Genomic DNA, 11,463 nt, shown 5'->3' with positions numbered 1-11,463 from the left:
GAATTGTATTTCTTATGGATTTTGGAGGCTTTAAAGACCCAGGTGAAGCAGCTGCACCTGGGGAGAACTTTCTGGCTGCCCGGGATGCCTGTGTCCGCAAGTAGACAGGGCGGTGCAGCACAGGCTGAGGTGGAACAGGCTTGATCACCTGGTTTCCTCTTCCTCACCTAATGAAGCCCCTGCAGATATCATGAGGGTTAAGTGCCCTCATGACGGAATATAATTCTAGTTACCTCCAAAGGTTCCACTGCAAGAGAATCAAGTTTAAACACAAGTGTTCAGAAGTTACAGATGGATTATAGCACTTAATGTGTGTTAATTTCAAATAAACTAAGATTTTCATAGCAATATCAACACTTCACTAGATCACTCTGTCTTTGCCATTAGTGTTTATAAATCTTTATATTATATAAACCATGCAAAGAAAAGTGCTACAAGGAAAGTTTGATATATATATATACCTATATATGATTCCAAAGATATTAAATGCTTATTTTGACATCTTCAATTGTTTAAAATTATTACTTGGAGAATTCAAAAGACCTTATTAATGAAGAAATATTTGTTCTTTCTGAGAAAGGACAACAGAAGCTCTGCACTGGCGCACACAGAGACTCTCTAGATCAGTTCCATTTTCCTATGTCCTACAACTGAATGAGTGCTGTCTTCAACAATAGGGTCTTATCATGTAGACTTCCATCTAGTTCCTGTTGCAATATCCTGGATTGTTCTGGGGGCCTCTGGGACCTCTCTGACTCTAGAGAGGTGTCCCATACCTCACACTGGGATTTTCCTATGGCTTCTGGGGCCAACATTATCCACCCTTGCAGGGTGTCTCCACTCATACTCTTCTCCCCAATTAAATGATCTTTGTCATCTTATGAAGTGATGTGTTTCCAGATGGTTTTTTATCATCACTGGTTTTAAAAAACCCTTTCTCTCAATTCTTTTTAAAATTTTTGTAAAACTTTTTTATTTAAATTAGGAACAAGCTTGTTTTACATGTCAAACCCAGTTCCCTCTCCCTCCCCTGCTCCCCTGCCCCCCATCAATTCCCTATCCCATACTCTTTCTGCTCCCCAGGGAGGGTGAGGCCTTCCATGAGGATCTTCAAAGTCTGTCATATCATTTGGAGCAGGGCCTAGGCCCTCCCCTGTGTGTCTAGGCTGAGAGAGTGTCCCTCTATGTGGAGAGGGCTCCCAAAGTCCATTTGTACACTAGGGATAAATACTGATCATTGCCAGAGGCCCCATAGGTTGCCCAGACCTCCCAGCTGACTCCTACTTCTAGGAGAACTGGATATCCATATTTGGAAGAATAAAACTAGCTGCATAATTCTTAACCTTGCACAAACAATCAACTCACAATCAAATACTTGAAACTATGAAGCTGAAAGAAGAAAACACAGTTAAAATACTTTGATATATAAGCATAGAAAAAACTTCCTTAAAATCACCTCTATTGTATGTAATATCCGTAGTATTTCTTAAAAAAAAACAGTAATTTTTATTTTTTTAAAGAAGTATTATAACTCAGTAGGAAAACACAAACAAACAAACAAACAAAAAACAAACAACAACAACAAAAAACAGGGGCTAAAGAGATGGAGTTATATGTGTTAGAGGGTGATTTGTAGCCGTAATTTATAGACTTTAAAAATAAGTCTGGGAGCTGAGAAGATGGCACAGTGGATAGAATCTGCCAATCCAGGTCAGATTGGCAATGATATGGAAGCTTGGTACAGCAAGTGGGGGTTAGGTGGGGAAGAAAAGGGCAGATGCATAGAGCTTGCTGTCAGCCTAGCTAGACAACTGGAGAGAGACCCTATTTCAAAAACAAACAAAACAAAACCAACAACCATAAAACAAGATAGATGGTAGTGCTTACACACACACACACACACACACACACACACACACACACACACACACACACACGTGTGTGTGTGTGTGCAGTCCACAGTATTTCTAAGCTTAATTTATATTTTTTCCTGCTCTCGTCTCTTTGTGTAGTTCTTCATGTGTTTTGAGCAAACACAGGGAGTGCTGTTATTATTGAAGTGTACAATCTGAGAATCAGCTAATAATGGCTAAAATGAGCCATTCAGGGAGCCTGGAGTTAACAGTGATGTAATCTGTTATATAAACATTCTTGGTAGAATGCCAGTTTTATGAGTTTTATGTAAATATTCTTGTGCTGTTATTTCTGTCAGATTAACAGGAGTTTGGTCATCTGGGAAGAAGGAACTTCAGTTGAGAAAGTGCCTCCATCAGCTTGACATGTAGGCAAGCCTGTGGGACATTTTCTTGATTAAAACTTGATGTGGGAAGGCCCAGGTCATTGGGGCCTGTGCCAGTCCTGGGCAGGTGATTCTGGGTCCTATAAGAAGGAAGAAGGCAGGCAAGCAAGCTATTGGCCACACTCCTTTATATTCTCTGATCCACTCCCTGCCTTCAGGTTCCTATACTGTTTGATTTTCTGTCTTGTCTTCTATAAGGGATGGACCATGATTGAGACCTATACAACTTTAGGTGGCTTTTAAAAGTAATGGTGTTTTGTCGTAGCAATAGAAATCAATCTAGAACAATGTCCTTGGCATCAGAGCTGAGTGCATTCGACAGCCTGCCTGTGTGTGCTTGTTTGTAGGTCTGGGTACTACTTTCATGCAGCCTGTGAATGCTGGTCTGTGCTTTTTTCAGAGGGAATACAGCATGTCACATCTGTCTGCATGTCCTTTCATCTTCAATTTCCCAGCTCTTGGAGCTCCTTCCTTCCTACCTTCAGAGCTTGGACCTCACAGGGTCTCACAGTCCTGAAGGTATCAACCTGGGCTTTAGATCATTCATGAATGTTTGGTACTGTCAGGGTACAAATGTGATTTGTCTCCTCAGAAACTTATGTTGAACCTTTCCTTTGTGAGACATTAGGAGATGGGAGTGTGTGGGACCTTAAAGAGACTATTAGGATTAATCCCAGTACTTGGGAGGCAGAGGCAGGTGGATCTCTGTGAGTTCCAGACCAGCCTGGTCTACAAGAGCTAGTTCCAGGACAGCCTCCAAAGCCACAGAGAAACCCTGCCTTGAAAATAACAAAAAAGAGGGGGGGGACTATTAGGGCGGTGGCCTCATGAATGGATTCATCTACTCATGGAATTAGTGGGTTAATGAGTCAACGAGCTAGCTCTAGAATGAGTATGCTACAAAAGCCACTTATTAGTATCCAATTAATAAAATTGGGTACTAACTCAGGATTCTGCCCACATAAAGCCCCTCAGTAAACATCAGTTCTTTTTTTAGAACAGATCTGTGAGCTAACAAACCTTTCCCCTACAATAGACCCATTCTGTAATCTTGTGGTTCTGCTAATATGTGTAGGTGGAGTCAACAAAATCATAGCCAATGTTTGCAGCAGGAGGGTCCTCCAGGGGTAAGAGCAGAGCAGGAGGGACCCTGGCTGTGATGGATTGAAAGCTGGGAATAGGTGAAAACCTTCTATATAGATTCAAATTAATGAATGAAAAGGGTGGGTGTCCTCTGTTTCTCTGGGTTAACTTTCTCCTTTCTGCAGCAAGGAAGAGCAAGGGGCGACTGAGCAGTAGTCCTGATTAAGAACCATCTTGATTTTGGTAGGCACTTCACTGACTAGTCCTTGTTTTTTGAATAATGTGTGTGTGTGTGTGTGTGTGTGTGTGTGTGTGTGTGTGTGTGTGTGTGTGTGTGTGTGTGTGTGTGTGCATATCTAGCCAATCAGAGCCTGCCTGGGTCTATGTATCCCCTCGGTTAAGCATTTAGGTCAGTATGGCTCTCATCTGCTACTCTGTTGGGATCCTGGATCCCAGCTGCTCTGGCTCTTCATATAGAGGAGATTGTTGGAGTCAGATTTGCTTCCTCACAGAAGATGGAGATAGGCTGGTCTGTTCTAGTTTCACTTTGTTGCTGTTATAAAATGTCCTCACCAAAAGCAAGATAGGGAGGACCGACGAGTTTATTTGGCTTACAGCTCCAAGTTGCAGTCCATTTCTGGGGGAAAATCAAGGCAGGAACTCAAAGAAGCTAATCACAGCACATCCATAGTCAAGAGCAACTCCAATAACATGTACCCATGCCGCTTGCTAGCTAGCTTTTATGCATATGTCTTCTGTTTTATATAGTTTAGGATTCTCTGCAAAGGGAATAGTGTTGCCCCATATGGGCTTGGTATTCCATCATTTACCAGAACAGACAATCCCCCTAGTCATGCCCACAGTTCTCCCTCAATTGAGGCATTCTTCTCATGGGATTCTATTCTGTGGCAAGTAGATTTTTAAAAATAACCATCTCAGCTGGAGGTCTACTGCAGTCATGAGTACTTGTTTCTGTCTTGGGGGAATTCCTATCTGATTTGAGATTCACTACCTCTGATATCTTCAGTCTTTTTGGCAAAGTGTTCTCCATAGGTTTGCTCTCAGATGCCCACTCTTGGTTGACACTCCCTTGTCCATCTAGATGTCAGAGCTGTCAAACATTCTGGTAACCTCTTGCCTGATATCCCTAGGCTTGCAGAAGCTGGCAACACTAGCTGGCAATTGAGCTCCATTGGCATCCTGTCACTACTGAGAATTCAGAGTCTCTATTTTCATGTGCAAGTTGTCATTCTCTTGTGTTCAATAAAAACCCACCATCTGTGTCTGTATACTCCATTGCTCAAGGTGGTGAGACAATAACCCAACAGAAGAATCAGCTGTCTCATTGACATCAACAAAAATATACTAGCACACAGTCAGCAGGAAAAGATTTGTTTCCTAGAATCATAAAGCAAAATAGACAAATTGATGAAGAATTATGTTTAGCTATATTTTCAATTAAATTGGACATAAATAGTAAGTCTAAAATAGGTATAGAATTATTTTTTCATTGCTAATTAATCTTTTAATTTCGTGGATGAGGGTGTGGCTATTTGCTTTTCAAGTGTTCATCATGGGGTAAGCCAAAGCAGGAGCTACAAGTGTTATTACCCACTGGGCCTTCAATTTAGCCCTTGGAATATCTTCTTTTCTGTTTCATTTGTGGATGCACAATGGTGAGGAAACAGGAATCACCCTCTCCTTGTCATATGCATTTAACACTGTAGGTTATTGTCTGTAATTTTTGTATAAATCTCATGCTCAATATTACTGTTTCTATTTGTAGTCTGTTGTTTCTTGATATTTCCACCTTGCCTTTCCATGTTTGTCACCTCTTTTTAAAAGAATGTTTTTAATTCAAAGAGAATTACATCTCTTCCTCCTCCCTTTCCCCTCTCAGCTTCTCCTAGTTATCCTACATTGAACGCCCACATGCCCCTTACTTTCAAGCTGAGAGCTACTTTTTTCTATGATAATTTGTTACATCCATGTATGTATATACATACATATATGTACATATTTACATATACACTCACATATGTGCACATATCACATACACACACACACACACACACATACACACACACACACACACACACACACACACACACATATATATGAGTCCATATGAGTCCATTTTTGTTGTTGTTGTTCGGATGTATATGGATTCCAAGCTGACTAGTCTGTATTAGACAACCAAGTCACAGATCAAAACTTTTCTCCCAGACTCATGGGGATGCAGAACAGTGCAGCTTGTCCTCACTACATCCTTTTAAGTTCCTGATGTTTTCTTCTTTTCTTTCTCTCCTCTCAGTATTAGGACTTTGCTACATACCGGACAAGCTGGAATTCTTTCTATTTATCTTTTGTTAATCCTTTTCTTTTATGAAATTTATTCTTTTCGACACTCTCAATCAGATTCTTTTTTTCCTTCCATAATTTTTCTTTTTTAATCACTTTTTTTGTTGTCAGTACATTCCAAATGCAGTTTCTGATCTCTCCCAGTCCCTTCCGCCACTCCTCCTAGTCACTTTCCCCCCTCTCCCCCACATCCGTTCTGTCTCTGTTTCCCTTCAGATAAGGGCAGTCCTCCCAGGGATATCAACCATATATGGTATATCATGTTGCCATAAGACGAGACACAAATCCTCATATCAAGACTGGATGGGGCAACCCAGTAGTGGGAAAAGGGTCCAAAGAGCAGGCAGAAGAGTGGAGGCAAACGCACTCCCACTGTTGGAGGTCCCATAAAGAAACACCAAGTTAAACAACCAAAACATACATTCAGAGGACTTAGCACAGATCCATACAGGCTCTGGGATTGCCACTTCAGTGTCTGTTAATTCCTCTGAGCCCTGCTTAGTTAATGTCTGTGGTCTATATTTTCCTTGACCCATCTGCCTTCTACAATTCTTCATTCTCCCTACTTTGATGGGTTCCCTGAGCTCCAAGGTGAACTTTATCTGGGTTGCCCCATCCAGATAAAGGTGTCCAGTAAGCACTCTTTCTCCATCTAATGCTTCATTGTGAGTCTCTGCAGCTGCTCCCACCAGCTGCCTTTGGAAGCCCTCTGATGTTGAATGGGCTAGGCACTGCTCTATGAGTAGATAAGAATGCCATTACAAGGAATCTTCCCTACGGTCACCCTTGTAGAATTCGAGCATTCTTGTTGCACTAGGTTTCCACATCATCCCCACATATGTCCTCCAATTCCTGGCATCTCTCCCCATACACTCTCCCTCCATTCCTCTCCACCACCTGATCCCTCCTGTTCCTATTCCTACACACTCAATCCTCTGTTTCCATTCAGAAATGGTCAGGCTTCCCATGGGTATGAATAAAGCATGACATAGAAAGTTGAAATAGGACTAAGTACCTCTACTTGTATTAAGGCTGGGAAAGACAATCCAGTTTGAGGAATAGCTTCCCCAAAGCTAGTCAAAGCATTAGGGACAGTCTTTGCTCCCTCTGTTAGGAGTCCCACAGGTAGACCAACATACATAACTATCACATATCTGTGGAGAGTCTCCTTGGTTGTCTGTTAAGAATCTGTGAGCTCCTATGGATCTAGATTAGTTGATTCTGTGGGTTTCTTTTGATGTCCTTGACCTCTCTGGCTCTTGTAATCCTTTCTCCCTCTCTTCAGCAGGATTCTCTGAGCTTGGCATAATGTTTGGCTGTGTGTCTTTGCATCTGTTTCCATCAGTTACTCATGAAGGTTCTCTGATGACAATTGGGACAGTCATCAATCTATGAGTATATCAGAATATGGTTAGGCATCATTATGTTGATATTTTCCCCTCCAGTTGTGTTTGGTTCTATCCTAGGTCTCTGGGCAATCCAGCCTCTGGGTCCTGGGCACTCCAGGCAGTGTCAAGGGTGGGCTCAGTCTTCTGGCATGGGTCTCAGACTGGACCACTCATTAGTTGGCCACTGCCACAATCTGTGTGGCACTGTTAATTCAGCACATCATCCAGGAAGGATAGCCTGTAGGTCAAAGGTTGTATGTCTGGGTTTGTTTCCCAATCACTTCACTGGAAGTCTTGCCTGGTCACAGGAGATGGCCAGTGCCAGTATTGCTAGGAGTCTTAGCTGGGATCATCCTTGTAGATTCCTAGAAGAATCTTTTGCACCAGGTTTCCACCAGACCCAGAAATGCCCCCATTTCCACTCACTTCTTTCATTAATCCCCTTACCCCCATCTCCCAACCTGACACCTCATGTTCCAGTCCCCAGTTCTCCCACAGCTTTTATTCTGTTTCCCCTTCCAAGGGAGAGCCATGTTTCCACCATGGACCCCTCCTTGTTACCTATCCTCTCCAGGTCTGTGGATTGTAGCATGGTCATATTTCACTTCTGATTCTGTTAATTTGGATATTCTTTCTCTGCGCCATTCAGTTAGTTTGGATAAATTTTTGTCTATTTTGTTGATTTTCTAACTTAGTATTGTTCTCTTAGTTTTTATTTTATTAATGTCAGTCCTCAGTTTGTGTTGGGACCCAGGCCCCACGGGGTCTCTGTGAGTTGTTTTCCAGCAATCACAGGTACCTCCTGTTTTCCTGGCCTTGCCCACTAACATCCTGTTATGAACCTTCCTTGTTTTGAAACAGTATGCCTTGCCCCATCCCCTTCTTGCTTCATTGGCCTTGGGTGGGGGTTGTGGTTTCCTTGTTTATGGTAGGGTGCGGGAATGTATTCTGCTAGCAGGTGGTGGTTTTCCATCTCCTCTTGTATATAAACTGCTGGCTGCAATAAACCGATGGCATTCACTTCTATGAATGACCGGAGTTGTATCCTTCTTAATCCGCAGGTTCTCATCTGGTCTGGTTCTTTGGTCACTGGCACTGGCCGGTGACAAGTCTGATTATTTCCTGCCACCTACTCCTCTCGGGTGAATTTGCTTCTTTGTGTTCTAGAACTTACATGTGTGCCGTCAAGATGCTAGTATGCCATCTCTCCAGTTTCTTTATGAACTTTTTTCTTAGTGCTGCTTTTACTGTGTCCCATATGTTTGGGTATGGTGTGCATTCCTTTTCACTGAATCCTAGGAAGTCTTTAATTACTTTCTTTATTTCTTCCTTGACACAGTGGTAATTCAGTTGAGAGTTTGTAGGCTTTCTCTTGTTTCTGTTGCTGTTGAACTCCTGCTTTAATCCATTGTGATCTGATGAGACACAAGGGGTTATTCCCATATTTTTCTATCTGTTGATACTTGCTTTGTCACTAATTATATGGTTAGTTTTGGAGAAGGCTCCATGAGGTGCTGAGAAGAAGGTCTATTCTTTTGTGTTTGGGTGAAATGTTCTATAGATGTCTGTTAGGTCAACTTTAGTAATAAAATCTGTTCATTCCATTATTTCTCTGTTTAGCTTCTGTCTAGACAACATGCCCATTGGTGAGAGTGGGAACTTGAAGTCTCCAGCTCTTAATACGTGAGGTTGATGTGTGATTTCATATTTAATGATTTTTTTTTACAAATGTGGGTGCCTTTGTATTGTTAGACCCCCAAAAACTCAGGTATCCGGGGTCCCAGGCCACGTTTGCGGTCACCCCAATCACCAGGTGGATTCGAGAGCTTGCTGCAAACTTCACGAGGCTTTATTGTAATTTAACAAGCTAACCCCATGTTAGCTCGGGTCTTTCACCCACACGCCATGGCGTTTGGCCAGAAAAGACGGCTCCTAGGGGTTCCCGAAAGATCTTATAGGGCAGCGTAAGGGGAGTGTCTAGGGGTACGCACAGGCTCACGATTGGTGTGCCTCCAGCCTTGGAGGGCTTGCCCTGTGTTGATTGGTCAACTGGTTGTTATGGCCCATAGGCCCTCCCAGGGTGGTTGCTATGTTCTCTACGTCATTGCTGTGCGCTTGTCCGTAAAGCACACCCAGGGTCGTAAAGCATAGCGCTACCAGCTAACTTCTGATTGGTTCCTTGTCACAAGACAGGCATCTGACTTTCTAGTGTCTAGAACAAGGTCATAGAAGCACATGTTTGACTGTTATGGCTGCCGAAAGGGAACCTGGTTCCTTCAGTATTAGGGACATAGATGTTCAAAATTGAAGCATCATCTTTATGTATTTTTCATTTGATGAGTATGAAATTTCCTTCTCTACCTCTTTTGATTAATTTTGGTTTGAAGTATATTTTGTTAGATATTAGGAGAGCTACACTAACTTTCTTTTTAAGTCTGTTTCACTGGAAAAGTTTTTCCAAACATTTACTCTGAGGTGATGTCTATTTTTGATGTTGAGGTCTACTCTAGTATTCAGCAGAAGGATTCATCCTGTTTTCATATCCATTCTGTTAGTATCTATTTACTGAGGAGTTGAGTCCATTAATATTGAGAGATATCAATGACCAATGATTGTTAATTACTCTTTTTGTTGTTTTTCATGGTGTGTATGTGTGTATGAGAGAGAGGGGGGGAGATTCCTTTCATTTTTCTGGTGAGAGATCATTTATTTTCTGTGTTTTCATGGTTGTAGTTAAGCTTCTTTTGAAATTTTCCTTCTGGTATCTTCTGTAGGGCAGGATTTGTGTTGATAGATATTGTTTAAATTTGTCTTTATCATGGAATATCTCATTTTCTCCTTCTATGTTGACTGAAAGTTTTTATGGGTGTAGTAGCATGGGCTGGCATCTCTGGTCTCTTACAGCTTTTAGGACATCTGTCCAAGTCCTTCTGGCTTTTAAAGTCTTCATTGTGAATTTGGGTATAAATTCTAATAGATCTGCCTTTATATAACTTAGTCATTTTCCCTTTCAGCTTGCAATCTTCTTTCCTTTCTCTGTATGTTCAGTGCTTTGATTATCATGTGGTTAGGGGACTTTCCTTATCGTCCAGTTTACTTGGTATTCTGCATGCTTGTTGTAACTTTATAGTCATCTTCCTCTTTAGGAACATTTTCTATGATTTGGTTGAAAATATTTTCTGGGCCTTTGAGCAAGAATACATTTCCTTCTTTTATTTCTATATTTTATAGGTTTGGTCTTTTCATTCTGTTTCAGATTTCCCATCTGTTTTGTATCAGAATTTTTTAGATTTAAAATTTTCTTTGAGGTATAAATCTATTTCTTCTATCATGTCTTCCACACCCAAGATTCTTTCCTCCATCTCTTTTATTCGGTTGGTGATGGTTGTGTCTGCAGGCCCTGTTCATTTACTTAGATTTTTATGTTCATAATTTCCTCAGTGTGTATATGTTTTTTTTTTATTTCTATTTCCCTTTTCCAGTCTTTGACAGTTTATTAATTTCCTATATTTTTTTGTTTTTATCTTCATTTTCTTTAAGGGATTCATTATTTTTTCCAATTTTCTGTCTTCCTTTTCTCAATTTCTTTTAAAATTTATTTTTTTCCTCTTTAAGGGTCTCTGATACCTTCATAATATTGGGTTTAAGGTCTTTTTGTATTTCAGATGCACTTGAATATTCAGGGCTTGTTTTAGTAGGGTAGCTGAATTCTGATGGTAATGACACATTATTATATTCTATTGCTGGTCTGTGGGAATTTGTCTTAGGGGTAATTATAGGTCTAGGTGCCATCTTTTGAGTTTGTCTTTGTTAGATGGAGGGTTTGCTCCTTGGTTTCTGTTTCCTCTCTAGTCTTAGCAGAGAGGCCTCTGATTAAATAGGAGGTCTCCACTTGAGTTGGGGCCTGGACTTCTTGTGGCCAGTGTGGCCTCTGTTCAGTCGGGGTCTCCACCTATCTTGGAAGCTGGGATATGGTGACAGAGAGGTTTGTGATTGGGTGTTGGTCTGGGGAGGTCACTGAGAGAGCAGAAAATATCTGCTTGTTGGTGGCCTAGCTAGACTAATGTAGGCTGGAGTGGTCTCTGGTAGAGCATGGGGTCAATTAATAGCTCATTGTTTCCAAACTTTATGGAATTACTGTGTTTATTTAAAATCATGTAACATATCTACATGTGAGATTGAGTATGCAAAAAGAATAAACCAAACAGTGTGGGAAAATATAGTATTCATGAATGCATGTCTTAAACCAAGTCTGAACGGAGTTACAAAGGCTTCTTGTCAGGATGAACATCAATCTCACTCAGTTGTGACCCATACAAGCTACACTAATGA

This window comes from Cricetulus griseus (assembly GCF_003668045.3).
Source record: "Cricetulus griseus strain 17A/GY chromosome 1 unlocalized genomic scaffold, alternate assembly CriGri-PICRH-1.0 chr1_0, whole genome shotgun sequence".
Classification (NCBI taxonomy): Eukaryota; Metazoa; Chordata; class Mammalia; order Rodentia; family Cricetidae; genus Cricetulus; species Cricetulus griseus.
Note: the sequence above shows the minus strand (reverse complement) of the source record.